We start from the raw sequence: 16,089 nt of genomic DNA on the forward strand, positions 1-16,089 counted from the left end.
GTTTTGAGAAAATTGTTTTAAATTCTCTTTTACTTCCAGTATTAGTGTCCTCTCTGCTATTCCTATAAATAAAATGACATAACTATACATTTATAGTGCCTTGCAAACAGTGGCACTAATATATGCAAACACTTAAAAGTTTGTATACTTTTAGTCCTACAGATCACAAATGGAATTATTCATATGACTAAAATTAAGCATATTCAAAAATTATTTGTCAGATCAGGGTGATAGAGAAGATTTATTCCAAGCCCCAATCAGATTATAATTTAAGAAAAATAAGTAAATATTACACAGGTCAGTGGCTAAATTTCAGTAAGGGCAAATGTGGGGATTGTTGATGATCAAGTGTGAAGGATTCCTTTAAGAGGTGGGGTTTTAAGGAACCTTGTTGCAAACTTAAATTTATGGGGAAATATTCAGTACCTGATTCTCCATGGCCCATCACGTGGTGTAGTCATTTATACCACTGCAGAGGAGATGTAAATCATGAGTAAAGTTGAATGGTAGTATTTTTCACTTACTTTGCCGTGGCATAAATGATCACATAAGGTGCAAGTATAATCCACTAGTGAGTGTGTTACAGCGTTCACTCTGCACCCAATCTACAGAGGATAGGAGACTCTTACTGTAGCAGCCAGGAAGCCATGGCTATTTAAATCAAGCTGTATGGCTTATGCTTTTTGATGTGAATGTAAGCGGGGGAATAGTCCCGCTATTGTGGGGCACTTTCCTGGCTTCTGCACTACCCCGGTGAAGTGGGCTAGCGAAAGGATCTGAGTCCTCGCTCCCACTTCCTTTACCCAGAGGCCTCCCTGCCCTTCCACTCTCCTGTCTGGCAAAGTCCTCCTAACCCCAACAAGGCTGGGCCCATGATTCCTGGGGGGCTCAACCCCCAACCCTGCTGTGGTCACCTAAGGCAGGGGCTAGGGTGTCCCCACTCCGGGGTACTCTCTCTTAACTGGGCACTTCTCAGACCCACTGATCATTACATACAATTTAAAGCAAATGGAAGTTATTTAATCAACAATTAATTTTAAAAAGAATAAGGAAAAATGGGAAAAGTTAAAGGAAACACATCAACCCGCTCTGTGGCAGGGAACATCACAAACAGTGTCTCTGGAACATCAGGGCAGTTTACTTGTAAGTCCCAGGCCTTCTTCTCCAGCCCTGGCTGTGCTGTAGGGATGCTGTGGGTTGGACACTCTCTCTGGTGGTGTCCACATGCTCTCAGGCTCTAGGTGGCAAGGCCCTTCTTTGCAGCATTGTCATCCCCCCCGCCTCCGGTTACCAATCCCCCTCCGAGTCTGGCCTGCAGAGCCCCCTGGCTGAGGCGTCTCCCTGTGCTGGGCCCACTGCCCAGGGTCCCCCCTTGCTCTCCCCAGCTGTTCACGACACCCGGCCCCGGACTCCTCCAGCTCCAGCTCCAGCTCCACTCTGTCTTATTTCCAGCTCCACTCTGCCTCAGCACTGCTGCTGCTCTGCCTCCAGCTCCCTGGGCTGCTTCTTTGGCCCCTCTGGCTCTGGTTGCTGCAGCTCTGCTCCCAGGACAGGTCTGCTCTGCAGGCTGCTTCTGTGACTCTGCTCCCAACACTGACCTGCTTCGTGGGCTGCTTTTCTGGACCCTCTGGCTCTGGTTGCTGCAGCTCTCCTCCCAGGGCAAGTCTGCTCTCTCTGGGCTGTGCCTCTGGCTTTGCAGCTGCAGCTCTGCTCCCAACACAGGGTCTGCTCCCCAGCTTAGCTTGGGCCCCTGCTTTCTCCTTAGCTCGGCCCCATTCTGTCTAACCCAGGCAATTCCAGCTCACATGGAGGACGGGACCTCCCTGGCCTCCTGACTCCCTGATTAGCCTTCCCGCCTTGTCATTCAGGCTGACCTGGAGCATTGGCCTGCCCCCACTGCTCCTAGGGACTGTCAGTCTCAGGGTCCTGATTTCCCATCGACACTTCCCCCTTTTAGTACTGGGAGCTAGCAACTAAAACATCCCCACTGAATGTTAGTAAGGGGGCAATAGTCCCCTTGCATGAAGGCCCTCTGGGGTTTGGCCAACATGGCAGCCATTACTCAACCAATGAAGAATTGGGACACCAGAGATTAATTAAAGTACCAAAATGGGCCTGAAATTCGTCCTTTTTTGGTTAGTTCTTTTTGAGTTAAATCAAAAGGACAATCACATTTGCGTAGCATTTTATATCTGAGGCTAAATTGTATCTATAGTTAGATGACTTCAATCAAAGTCCATGCTCTTTTATTTCAGGAGAAAAGTGTGTGTAAGTATTTCAAGTACTTTTCCATGATCAACAAAATTAATAAGCCAACAAGACTTCAGAAGTCAGAGCTGAGAATTACTCTACTGGAAGTGATCCTGTCACCCAGGCACTTATAATGAGAAACAGAGGATTTGAAAATTTGGTTTAGAAAACATTTCTGTTTTTGTTTCCTTTTGTCACTTCTGTAGTCAAAATAAAGTAAATTATGCAGACACAAAAATGTCCATCATGAACTGATGAGCTATAAATGTATTATCAATATCACTAGCAAAGTATCATCTTGTTTTGCAATTTTAAAAATAGTGTTAAGGGATCTTGAATTTTTTTAAAGGATAAAGATTTCAACAGAGGGGAAGTTTGTTTCATTTCAGAACTAATCCTGGAAGCTTTGCTCATCCTTGGGAAGAAGAAAGGGACCGGGGGAGGGACTTTTTATACAAAGAAAAATAAAGCTCCTGAAATCACAAAATAGATGTTAATGTGACAGATCTCCTGAGGTCCCTTCCAACCCTGATATTCTATGATTCTATGATTTCTCCCCCTCCCTTTTTTTTTCTCCTCTGTCTAGAAAGCTCCTGCATGAGCCTTTTCAGATTCCCATGTGTAAGTGGCTGGTTATTCATTAAACCAAATGTCAGAAGGCAGAGTTCAGAATTTCTTGAAGCAACAGTTCTAATCATTTGTGTGTACCTCATGCTAGCAAATGGACCAGAATATTTAAAATCACTCACTTGAGGGTATATTTGTCATTATATGGGGCCAGCTCTGGTGAGCCTTTCAAATTCTAGCCAAAATTGTATGTACTCATGGCTTGAGCACGTGGATGCTGACTGCGGTTTTCCACTGAGCAGCTAGAGGAAAGATTTTTCTAAACTTCATCTGTGTGATGCTCATCTATGGTTTCTTGACATCTCATATCACTAATACTGAAGTTACCAACCCTCACAATATTTGTTGTTTTTCTAAAGCTGCAGCTCCTGGAGTCAAGAGGTTATGTGAGAATCTCCATTTTTTTAAAGTAGGTTTCCAAGCCTAAGGGTTGTGGAGAAAAGCTTAAAAATGTGACCTCAGTGCCCTGTAAAAGTTCAGAAACCAGAAGGCAAATAAAAGTTGCCCATACATTGTATTTTTTAAAAAAATCATGATTTTTGCATTAATGCCATGATTCGTGACTTTTGAATATTTGAGGTTGTCAAAACTGAACATGATACTGTGCAACCAGTGAGTTGCCTTTAAAGACAGTGTGGTGGGTGTTAAGAGTGGATGTAAAGAGCTACCACAAAAAGTCATTGGCAGTGTACAAGTTTTATGAGTCTTACAAAACACAGGAACTATCCTGAATATTTTTGAGCACCAGTAATTGACACCTTATCTATTAAGTAACTGCAGTTATACCAACATCTTTTTTTCTAACAGTGAAGGGAAGGAGTGGTATCTATGGAAAGGTGTCTGATGTACACTTCTGATTTAACTCCTTTAGTCCTACAGGTAAAATGTTGCAAATCTGATGTGTGCTTAGAGATAACTCACTGATTCTCATTCACTGTGGCAAAATGTTACTTTTCTCCCCTAATTTCTTAGTGTGTGTTGTTTTTACATTTCACACTCCTCTGCCCCCTCAGATTCATGTGCACCCCAGAACTGAGATCACCTTAATGTAACAATTTATTGTTTTTTCATGTATTTTTTTTTAACTAATAGGCTTGGTGGGGGGGGGGGAGAAGAGGAGGGGTCAAATCCTAACCCTCAGATTCACAATGTTTAGATTAGTTCCTTTGGCGCAGCCAGATTTCCTGCCCATCAACTGCTACTCAAACCCTGAAAGGGAAGTTTATTTCAGGCTAGAGTTCAATACCATTTCAAATGGGTAGAGAGTATTTAGTTTCCAGTATTCCTGGGTTGTGAGAGGGTTTAAATACGTTTTAAAGGCCCTTTATTGAAATAGTAACTTAATAAGTAGCTTCAACAAATCCCAGTGTGGGGCATGGATTAGGTGAATAATTGAAGGAAGGAGTTAGTGTGGATGATTGTTCAGAGAAGTGGGCTGTGTAAAAATAGTCAATAAAATGTCAGATTTCAGTTCTCCTATGAGAAGGTAACACTTTCTCTCTTTCTAGACCACGACTAGATGACATTCTTCGCTTTTCATCTTCTGCAATGAAAACTGACTTCTCTTCCAATGGCCCCCAAAACAGACTCCTTAACCTTATACCCTCTTATCCCAGGATAAATCCCACAGGTGCATGGACCAACATATTATTCGCTAATCTTCTGGAGAGACCAGCAGAGTCACCCTCCCTGCTGGTTCATGGTACTATGCATCAAATTACATTTTTGTAGTTGTATCTGGCTTCAGATTTTTATTAAATTTAGAATACATTTTTTCTTCTTATTTCTTTTGTCTCATTCTATGCAAGAAGGTGAGACACATATGCTAACCTGTAAAATTCTGGAGCCAAATGCCACCTTCAGTATGCCCATGAGAAGTCTTATTGATTTCATGGAATTATTTGAGATAGTAAAATTAAGCATGCATGTAAGAATTTGCAAAATCAAGGATCACTTTTTTAAATCTTGACATACTTTTAAATCATAACATTTCTAGACTCTTAATTACTCTTACACTTCTGTACAATGGGCCAATCCCAAAGTCCTTCCTCAGTTTTTGTTAAGTAGACCTGGTTCAAAAATCAGAAAAAATAATGAAAATTTCACTGATATATTCAAAATTGCAAGGAGAATTTTCATAAAATATTTTTAATTTGCAGGATGTCAACTAGCTCTACTTCTCTACATCTTTATGTAAGCAAAATGGGAGCCAATGGGATTGAGAAAAGAGTAAAAAATGGCAATTTACTAATTGACTTCGTTGGGTGTAGAAGCTGGCCTAAAGGAAGGATTTCAGGATTTGGCCAAGTTATTCTATTGTATATCTGATCTATTGAGTAGTATACTATATTCACTTGATGTGACTATAACATCCTTATGATGTATTTTAATTTTGTAATATGTATGGGACAAATTCTGAGTGGTTCTGATCATGCAGTGAAGGTTCTGAGGAGTGAAGTCAATGATAGCTGCATTTCTAAGAATGTGGCTCCATGTCTGTTTACTTTCTAAATATGGAGTAAAAAATAGATATAATTTATGCAGAAGGAAGGCTCACCCACCCCCATGGACAAGTTACCTCTGTCTTACATAGATCTCTGAGAACATTCAGCAGGACTATATGGTTTCTGTATAGACTGGGCTCTATGTGGAGAGAATGACAGGGGACTAGAAGAGCTGGAAGGAGGCGTGGATTGGCAGAATGGGGATATACCTTTTTTTTTTTTTCTGCCAACCTAGTGAAACTCAGAGGAAAGGCAATAAAGCCTGCAGCTGCCTTACAATATTTCTTCAGAGTCCACTACCCAGTGGGGAACTCCCTTTAAAGGGCTTTATGGGGGCAACTTCAGCCAGGTGGTGTTCCTAGTAGTGAGGTTCCAATGGACTCCTGCTAACAGGGACGCAGGAGATAGGTGATTTGGGGTAAAGGTTCCAGGGAGTCACAAGTCATTGTGCATGTGGTCATGTACTCCTACAGCACCCTGGGGTTTCTGTTCAGATTATATAGTCTATTCTATTTCCCCCTTGATGGAATGATATGGGGGAAATTCTGTGTAGGGTTCCTGATGGATATTTCTTCCCACAGAGATCTCCATTGAGGGGTTTGCCTTGAGAGAAAGATGATCCAATCATAATCATTCAGGGCTGGAGTCTCTTTCACCTTAAGATCTGCTTCAGTGTAGAGGTTGGGAAGCAACTTATGAGCAGCTTATTCTCAAACTGCCCCAGTCCCAGAATTAGTGAGAGCAATCCAAGGGTTGCTCTAATTTAAGCCAATCATCTATGGGCCCAAAGAGGCTTTAGAACTGTTGGGAAAAATAAGTATCCATCCTGCTTTGACACACACCCTTTCTCTGTGCTGGCGTGTGTGTGGGAGGGTTGGGGACATTTTGCATAATAGTAACTTAACCCTCTTTATGTCAGTTGAGAGCTCCCTATACTGAGGGAATTTTCATCTGGCTTGTTAGGGCCACTTTGAGCCAACTGAGTGCCCCTTTTTTACCTATATTAGACTTCCTTTGTAAATATCAAGTCACCATAAATTACTTGCAATATGATCAACTGATCATCATCTATTAGGTGTAGTCAGCAAATGGAATAAAATGTCAGCTGTGTTCAATCAAATACAATAATCCATCATTTTCCACTTCTTTTAATTTGGATTATTTTTGGCTGTTTACTTGTTACTAGAAATGAACATTCACATTTAATTGAGAGGAATACCTTTATGATGTATGGTTGTTAATTAAGAATAGCAGGTAATTAGACTGGGTTTTTAGTCCATTTTTAAAGAGCCATTGGCAAAGATTGACTATCAGTATGTGGGTATAATGTGACACTTCTCCTCTTCACCTCTCTGCCTTCCCATACTCCCTCAGTTCCCTTAAAATATCAATAAGCATTGGGTAGATGGAACTCCACAAAAAAGGAGATAGATTTACTACATGCTAAGACTTTCGAGAAAGAATCTGCAGGTTTATCTCCACTCTTGTCTACTGCACCGTACCTGCTAAAGAATTCTGTGCTGGAGTCAAACAATCCAGTTTGTAAATATATATTTTTTTCTTGCACAGATAACAGATGGGCAAAGTGACATCTTTTATTAGGCCAACTTAAGAAAAAGTTTCAGAGGAGCAGCCATGTTAGTCTGTATTTGCAAAAAGAAAAGGAGTACTTGTGGCACCTTAGAGACTAACAAATTTATTTGAACATAAACTTTCGTGAGCTACAGCTCACTTCATCGGATGCATTCAGTGATATTTTCCACTGAATGCATCCGATGAAGTGAGCTGTAGCTCACGAAAGTTTATGTTCAAATAAATTTGTTAGTCTCTAAGGTGCCACAAGTACTCCTTTTCTTTTTAAGAAAAAAGTGCTATGCAAGCTATCAAGATTTCTAAAGAGCACTTTGTCACATATACCAAACTACATTTCCTTTAACTCTCATTCAGCCAGCTAGTTTTACACTTTAATCTGTCCAGCGGAGATATGTTCAGATCCTAAGTCTCAAAGTGCAGGTTTGAAATTCAGTGTTTGTTACTATGAACTCTTAATATTTGATATTGATATCATTTTCCAGGATAGGTTGTAGATTGTTGATGATGTGCTGGAGAGGTTTTAGCTGGGGGCTGTACGTGATGGCCAGTGATGTTCTGTTTTCCTTGTTCGGCCTGTCCTGTAGTAGGTGACTTCTAGGTACCCATCTTGCTCTGTCAATCTGTTTCCTCACTTCCCCAGGTGGGTATTATAGTTTTAAGAATGCTTGATAAAGATCTTGTAGGTGTTTGTCTCTGTCTGAGGGATTAGAGCAAGTTCGGTTGCATCTCAGGGCTTGGCTGACAATGGATCGTGTGATGTGTCCTGGACTATGAATAGGAAGCTGCCAGGCAACTCTCCAACACCACATTCTGCAGGCCACTATCCTTTGATCCCACTGAGGAGTACCAAAAGAAACTACACCATCTGTTCAAGAAACTCCCTGTTATAGCACAGGAACATATCTACACAGATACACTCCCAGAGCTCCGACCAGGGGTATTCTATCTGTTACCCAAGATCCATAAACCTGGAAACCCTGGATGCCCCATCATCTCAGGCATCGGCACTGTTACAGCAGGATTATCTGGCTATTTAGACTCTCTCCTCAGACCCTATGCTACCAGCACTCCTAGCTATCTTCGAGACGCCACCAACTTCCTGAGGAAACTACAATGCAGAGGTGATCTTCCTGAAAACACCATCCTGGCCACGTATTATAGAAGAAGCATCTTTTTTTCATCCTCAAAGACCGATATCTTTGGGCTTCTCTACACAAGTGATTAGTGGCAAGCTCAGGTGTAAATCTATCTTGCATTAGCCTTCCGTTCATTGTGTCAGGTGGACCATGTTGCTGCACACTAACATTCCCTAGTGCATTTTAATCTATTCTCATTTCAAAGAGGGATAGGTCAAAGTGCACTAGGGCCCTTTATGGCAGCAAGGTCCACGTAGACATTTAGGTAATGTACGCAGTACAGTTTATGTCAGTATAAATTATGTCACTCAGTGGTGTGAATAAGCCACCTCCTGAGTGATGTAAGTTGCACCGACCTAAGTGCTGACGTGCACTGTGCTATGTCAGTGGGAGACTTTCTCCTGCCGATGTAGCTGCTGCCACTCATGGAGACTGGAGAAATTAAGCTGACAGGAGAGTTCTCTCCCATCGGCTTAGAGCGTCTGTACTAGCAGCTGCGCTACTGTAAACATTGTAATGTAGTCATAGCCTTAGTGTGTGGTAGGCTAGTGCAGGGTGGATTACACAGCAGCGTGTCCCTAACTAAGGGCATGTGTGTACACTACAGTCCTAAGTCGAGCTGTATTAGGTCAGCTTAAAGCCACTGCAATAATTACTGTGGTGTCTGATGTCAACACTATCTTTCTGTTGGTGGTGTGCGTCCTCACCAAGAGTGCTTCCACCAACTGAAGAGGGGCAGTGTGGAGGACTGAGAGCCAGGGCTCTCAGCTACCCTCCAGGAGCTCAGTTGCCCTTTCTCCCCCCTCCCCCGGGGCCTTTTTGCCTTCCCAGTGGGAGTAGGGGCAGCCACCCGGGTTTCTTGGCTCCCTGAGCAGGTAGCTTCTGCAGCAGCCCAACTGGGAGTAGGGAACTGGGGGCAGCTTTGCTGTAGCTGCCTGGCTTTTTTGTCAATTTCCCGGCTCTAGCATGATTATTTACTATTTAGACATTGATTATGTGAGAAATATGGTAAAAGGACAGGGAAGAGGGTAATATTTAAAATTGATGAGCAGATGCACTTTCAGCAGTGAGTGTTGTAGCCACTAATACATAAATACATATGTACATAAAGTCTGATTCTCCATTGTTACACTGGTTTTATGCTGGCCTAATTCTATTAACTTTTGTTCTTTAAGACTTAGAAGGGTAATTTATTTCACAAAATTGCTCTCAATGCAGATTCTTAAAATTCTCTCCATGATTCCAGGACTCTCATGATGATAAGGAAGTAGATTAAATTATTTGATATTTGAAACTAGGCTTTTGTTTTATACTGAGATACCCTAAATTACAACTGGGCAGAGAACTGAAGTTCCATTTGTGTAGGATTTTGAGGTTTCAAAATTAGTTTTTGGGGGGTTTTTTGTTCCAATTCAGAATGGAATTAGAACATTTCAAAATTCTCCATGAAAGAAAATTAAAAAAAAAATGGTTCAGCTATTTATCAAAACATTTTATTTTGACAAAATTGAAATGTTTTCCTTAGTATTTAGTACAGTATTTTACAGTGTGTGTATATATAAAACAGAATAAAATAAAAAATAAAAATCTAAATGTAAAGTCATTTCAAAATGTTTCATTCCAACAATATTGAAATGGGATTGTGTGACATTATTGGAACTTTTTATCTTTGAAATGAAATTTCAAACAGAAAGCTTTTCTGTTAATTTGCCAACCAGCTCAGCCCCACACTCAAAGCACTTTAAAAGAAAAGTTCATTAGGGCCAGTGGCCAGCTTTGAGCTGGAGCACATGACTTATGAGGAGAAACTGAGGGAACTGGGATTATTTAGTCTGCAGAAGAGGAGACTGAGGGGGGGATTTGATAGCTGCTTTCAACTACCTGAAAAGGGGTTCCAAAGAGGATGGATCTAGACTGTTCTCAGTGGTAGCAGATGACAGAACGAGGAGTAATGGTCTCAAGTTGCAGTGGGGGCGGTTTAGGTTGGATATTAGGAAAAACCTTTTCACTAGGGGGGTGGTGAAGCATTAGAATGGGTTACCTAGGGAGGCAGTGGAATCTCCTTCCTTAGAGGTTTTTAAGGCCTGGCTTGACAAAGCCCTGGTTAGGATGATTTAGTTGGGGATTAGTCCTGCTTTGAGCAGGGGGTGGATTAGATGACCTCCTGCGTTCCAACCCTGATATTCTATGATTTTTCTTGTAGGTGGCTGCTGCTGTATTTCATTGCCTTTTTAAATGTTTTCTCCCTCAGTGGCAGGTGTTATCATCTGCCTTGCTAGGCTGTTATATGTATTCTTTTGTCACTACTTGTACTATTAGACAAAAGGGACAATAAAGAGCAAGGTAGTTAACCAGGCATTCTCCTAGCTCCCTTACATCTTCTTCCTTCTGTCTCTCCCTGTTCCATTGTTCATAACTGGCAGGCAAGCTATGAAGATGTTTCTCCATGCTTATTTTTCAAGTGGTTTCCTAAAGCAGATGTTCCCATTTATTACCTCTAACTTTTTTCTTTACAAACACTAGCTCTGAGTGCTACTTCCATTAGATATACATAGGAGGAAATGCTACAAGAATAAGTATTTATTTTCTAGGTTGGATGATGGTGGTATACAGCATGAGGGACACACCTGAGCTTCTTCCCCTTAAATTGTAGCATTGTTCACGGGAAAGGATTTCTTTCCTTTCCTTGTGGAGGGATTTATTACATGCCTCCCTATGTTCACTTTAAACTTTGTCTTCCTCTAGTCATTTAGCATCCATCTTGCTCCTATCTTTTTAAAAAAAATCTCCTGTTTAAAACCTTTGAAGTGACTGGAAACTCACTCGTAGCCCTATGAATAGAGCTACATGACGTACAATTGCTTTTCATCCAAACAGAGACATTTGTCTTTCTACCAATACCATATGGAAGACTGAATCAATAAGAATCCACTTTCCTCCAGGTGTTGTTGTATTGTAGGGGAATAGAAACTCTACAGCTCTCAATTTGTTCTTTTTCCATGTTGCTGTTTACTCCTTCCTCCATCTTTACCTGCAGCCCTTGGACAGGAAAGCTCCTGCAGGATCAATTTTTCGCTCTGAAATAGGGATGGGATAAAATAAGAAACCCCATGAACTTTCTTTGTCTGTTTTTAGGTCTTGTGATTGAGAGGAAGGATGATCTAGTTGTCAAGGCATTGACTTAGGACTGAGATCTGTGTTCAACTCCCAACTCTGCCACAAGCTTCCTGTGTGACTACAGAACAGGGGTTCCCAAACTTCGTTCACGACTTGTGCAGGGTAAGCCCCTGGCAGGCCACAAGATGCTTTGTTCACCTGAGCATCCGCAGGTACAGCCGCTTGAAGCTCCTAAGGGCCGTGGTTCACTGTTCCTGACCAATGGGAGCTGCGGGAAGTGGCGCAGGCCAAGTTTTGGAATCCCTGCTATACAGCAAGTCACTCACATCTTTCTGTCTCAGTTCCCCATCTGCAAAATGGGGATAATACTTCCTTTTTGGTCTTCTCTAATTAGTCTGTAAGCTCTGTGAGGGATTGTTCCTGTGTATGTATTTGTACAGTGCCTAGCATAATGGGGCACTGCTGTTGGTTGTAGCCTCTATGTAATACCCTAACACAAATCTATATAATAAGATTCCAGGAATGTCAGACTGAAATCTAAAATATTTGTGGAATTAGAATGAAGTGATGTCAGGAGCTACACACATGGTTGGACTTCCTTTTTGTTCAGAGTGTCATTGATTAAATCCTCCCTGGATTTTGTGGTCTAATACTGCTCAATGTAAAATTGCCAGTCATTATAAATTTACAAATTACACCTGGGTGGTGTATAGCTACAGTAATTTTATACAGTAATACAGTACATTTAATACAGTACATTTATCTATGCCATGCCATGAGTCCTAGACCATTGTGATAGCAGAGCTAACTCAACCAGTCTACCCTTGCTCTACAGTTAGTATGCATGCAACAATTTCATTTGCTATATGATGGATACTGCACATAAAGTTAATTACTTGGCCCAACTGTCACACCTCTTCACCCAACTGCCACCTGCACAAATCAATAGAGATCTCCTGGCACAACCTCCCAGACACATCAACACAACCAGTACACACAATAACCCCAAACACACAGTCGTTCACAGCAGCACACCCCTCATTCATCACCCACCCAACTCTCCCATCACAACACACTTCACACGCAAATCAACACAACCATCACACGACCAGCATACACAATAAGCCAAACACAGCCCCTCATCACAGACCATAACCTCATTCACCACCTGCAGAAATCCACACAGCTCTTCCCACACTTCACAACCCAGCCACATAATCAGCATAACCTGGACATAGAATCATCACAATCACTCTGAAACCTAGAATGTCTGTGGAGTCAGTGTGAAGCTATAGAAATAACTATAAACATGGTTGAAAGCCCTTTTTGTTTTGAATACCCCCAGGTTCAATCATCAGGGGATTCATGATTTGTTGCCATCCAATTTTTATGTTCTGAGTCACTTTCTGCTTTTTTATACACGACTTCACAAATGTACACCCATGTGACAGCCCAGGCTTTCGGCAACTAGTAAACAATATGTTTTGTAACCAAACTCAAATGAACTTCTTTTGAAGATCTGAAATTTCCAAAGTAAGAGTTGTTATTGTTCCACTCCCATTTTCTGGCCAGTTCTCTGGGACCAATAATGAAAGTGCCAGAATAGCGGAGAGAACGTGTTCTTCCAAGAGCTCTAGCACAACTTTTAGCCTGAAAAGGTTCTGATAAAGGTTGAGGGTCTGATCCTCAGCTTGTGTAAACCAAAGTAGCTTCATGGACATCAATGAAGTTCTGCTGATTTACACAAGCTGAATATCTGCCCTTGGATATGGATCCATTTTTGGGTGCTTATTTAAGATTAGAGATGGTCAGAAAATGTGGTGTGCATGGCGACGTGTGTGGTTTTGGTTTCTTTGTTTTTCCTGCCTCACCCCTGCTGCACCCCCTGCACTCCTGCCATGAACTTTTGGGTAAAAAGTTGAAAACCAATATATTTCTGCTGTAAACAAACAAACTATTCTGAAATGCTTCAACAGAGCCTACTATGATTTGCATTGCTGATAACTTATGCTCCCATTCTCCTCTATGATCCATGTTCCATACTCAGACTATATCCCACATGATTAATCATGGTATCCACCTCTTAGATTATGGGAGTCTTGTGGCTGTAGTGTATCACAAAAGATGTAACTCAGCTGTGGAGCTTAGCCCATAGAGGAGAATGTAGACATGAGGCAAATTACAACTCCCATGAAGCACACATCCAGCTGAAAATATTTCAGTTTTGGAGCAGTCATTTTTTTTGTGAAAACATGAGAATTTTCCGTGGAAAGAAGACACCTTTAGTATGTATGTATAATATACAGATATGCAGACACCTTTAGTAGGGATGTAAAATATACAAATATACAAACCACCATTGTCTGAAGAAAAATAGTTGGATGGAAACATTTAACTAGTCCTAATTTCCTCTCCCATCCCTACTTGGAACTGGCTAATCCATAATCTCGTCAGCAACAACGTAATCAACTACAACCCAATAACTGTCAGTGTTGATTCTTTTATAAAAGTCCACTTTACCAAGGATATGTGCAAGAGCATACTTTTAGCAAGAAATACAGTATTAATGAATTTCTTAGTTTGTCTAAATTGCTATAAAAGCTGTCACTAATAATGAAGCTTCAATTTGTAGTTTCTCTAACATTCATCCCTGGCTAACTGATCTATCCTTCATGTCAACTATTTGTCCAATATGTGGCTTAAGCTCCTTATCACTACTGGAAAAGGAGGAGAATATCTGGCACATACTTTACAGCTTTCCCTGCCTGATGTCAGCACAGGACCTGCTATTGTGGTTATTTTTCTGAGTATAATTACTGTTTCCTTCATTGTTCAATTACTCATTTGGGGATTTCCGTATATAGCTATAAGAGGAGAGGGGGTAAACATGGAATATATAATATGGCATTCTACGTCTGACAAAGTAGTGAGAGCAGTATAAATACAATGGTCACCCTTGAAACTTATTAATTGCCTTAGGTACTGCTCAAGTATCTACATATTTTTTTATCTCAATAAAAATAGTGATTTTGACCAGGGATTCTCAACCTGGGGGAGAAGTCCAACAAATGTCAGGGGCTTGTGACCACACTGTCAGTCCCTTATAGATAAATGGGGGAAAGGTGTGTGACACATGGCGAGAAAGGGTTAAGCAGTTTGCAGGCTAATTGCCCCAGATTCAACCTTTAGGGACATATTCGTAGATAATGTTTGTGGTTTTGTGTGTTTACTTATATTGTTTGAGCTAAACAATGTAATCAAGCAGTTCCTGTCTATGCTATATGCTTTTAATTCAGAGATGAAAAGGAAATATTAACATTTAAATGAAACTTATGCTCAAATAAATTTGTTAAAGGTCCCACAAGTACTCCTTTTCTTTTTGTAAACATAATGATATCACTGTATTCACCTCTCTTTGAAATGTATAGCAAATCACCTGTGAATGGTGGAAAACAGGCAATTGCCTTATGTTAATCTCTGTAGCTAATTACCTGTGATGGTTAGGAAATAGGTCTACTTCAAAGTCTCCATGATTGCCTGTTGTTCACCTAAGGATGCAAGCTGTCAAGAGAAGGCCTTGAACTGCCTTCCCTACCTGGCCCTCCATACAGTTTCGCACCCGGATGTGGCCCTCAGGCCAAAAATTTTGCCCACCCCTGGTCTACACCATTCTTTGCAGTTTATCTTAATTGAGTAACTTCAGTGAAGCTCCCTAGGATCCTGATCACAGGGTTTCTCACCATATTCCAGCTTATTGGTAAGGATATGCCATCAGGTTCCCAGTATAGAGAAGGCTGATAACCACTGATTACATTCCATAAGTAAGTTCAGAAAAGTTTAGATGCTGCTGCAAATACTGAGGTAGCCACATCTATGTATCTATTGCAGAATGGGCATGTTTTTAAGGGTGAGAAGAGATTTAGAAATATTGTAGTTACCCTTTGGATTAACTGAGATTCACTAAGTAGTGGCAAAATACTACTATAGTAACAACGGGATCATTTGTGGCAATGCAGAGCCACCCCACTTCATTAGGGCTCTCAGAGAAGCAGGATTCTTCTCACAGCTTCCCAGCACACAAAGGGAGCAGTTGCTGCTACATCCCTTCAAGGGATGCATCATACATGCATCAACTCTTTGCACAAAGGTATTCCTGAAACCTGGTGCAATTGTAAGGGGACTGTTGCCCCCGTACCAACATTCAGTGGGGGTGTTTTAGTTGCTAGCTCCCAGTACTAAAAGGGGAAGGATCTATGGGAAATCAGGACCCTAAGACTGATAGTCCCCAGGACCAATGGGGAGAGGCCAATGCTCCAGGTCAGTCTGAATGACAGGGCAGGCAGGCTAATCAGGGAGTCAGAAGGCCAGAGAGGTCCCGCCCTCCATGTGAGCTGGAATTTCCTGGGTCACACAGAGTGGGGCTGAGCTAAGGAGAAAGCAGGGGCCCAAGCTGAGCTGGGGAGCAGAGCTGTGCCAGATCCAGAGAGACCAGAAAAGCAGCCCAGAAAGAGCGGACCCTGTCCTGGGAGCAGAGCTGCAGCCCCAAAGCCAGAGGCACAGCCCAGAGAGAGCAGACTTGCCCTCGGAGCAGAGCTGTAGCAACCAGAGGCAGAGGGGCCAAGGAAACAGCCCAGGGAGCTGGAGGCAGAGCAGCAGCAGCAGCAGTGCAGAGATAGAGTGGTGGAGCTGGGGCTGGAGCAGTCTGGAGCTGGGTGCGGTGAGCAGCTGGGGAGAATGAGGAGGACCCTGGGCAGCGGGCCCAGCACAGGGAGACGCCTCAGCCAAGAGGCTCTGCAGGCCAGGCTTGGATCGTAACCCTGACAGGGCGGGGGCAACACTGGGAAGAAGGGTCCTTCCATGTG

The sequence above is a fragment of the Dermochelys coriacea genome, chromosome 8 (assembly GCF_009764565.3).
Source record: "Dermochelys coriacea isolate rDerCor1 chromosome 8, rDerCor1.pri.v4, whole genome shotgun sequence".
NCBI classification, from domain to species: domain Eukaryota; kingdom Metazoa; phylum Chordata; order Testudines; family Dermochelyidae; genus Dermochelys; species Dermochelys coriacea.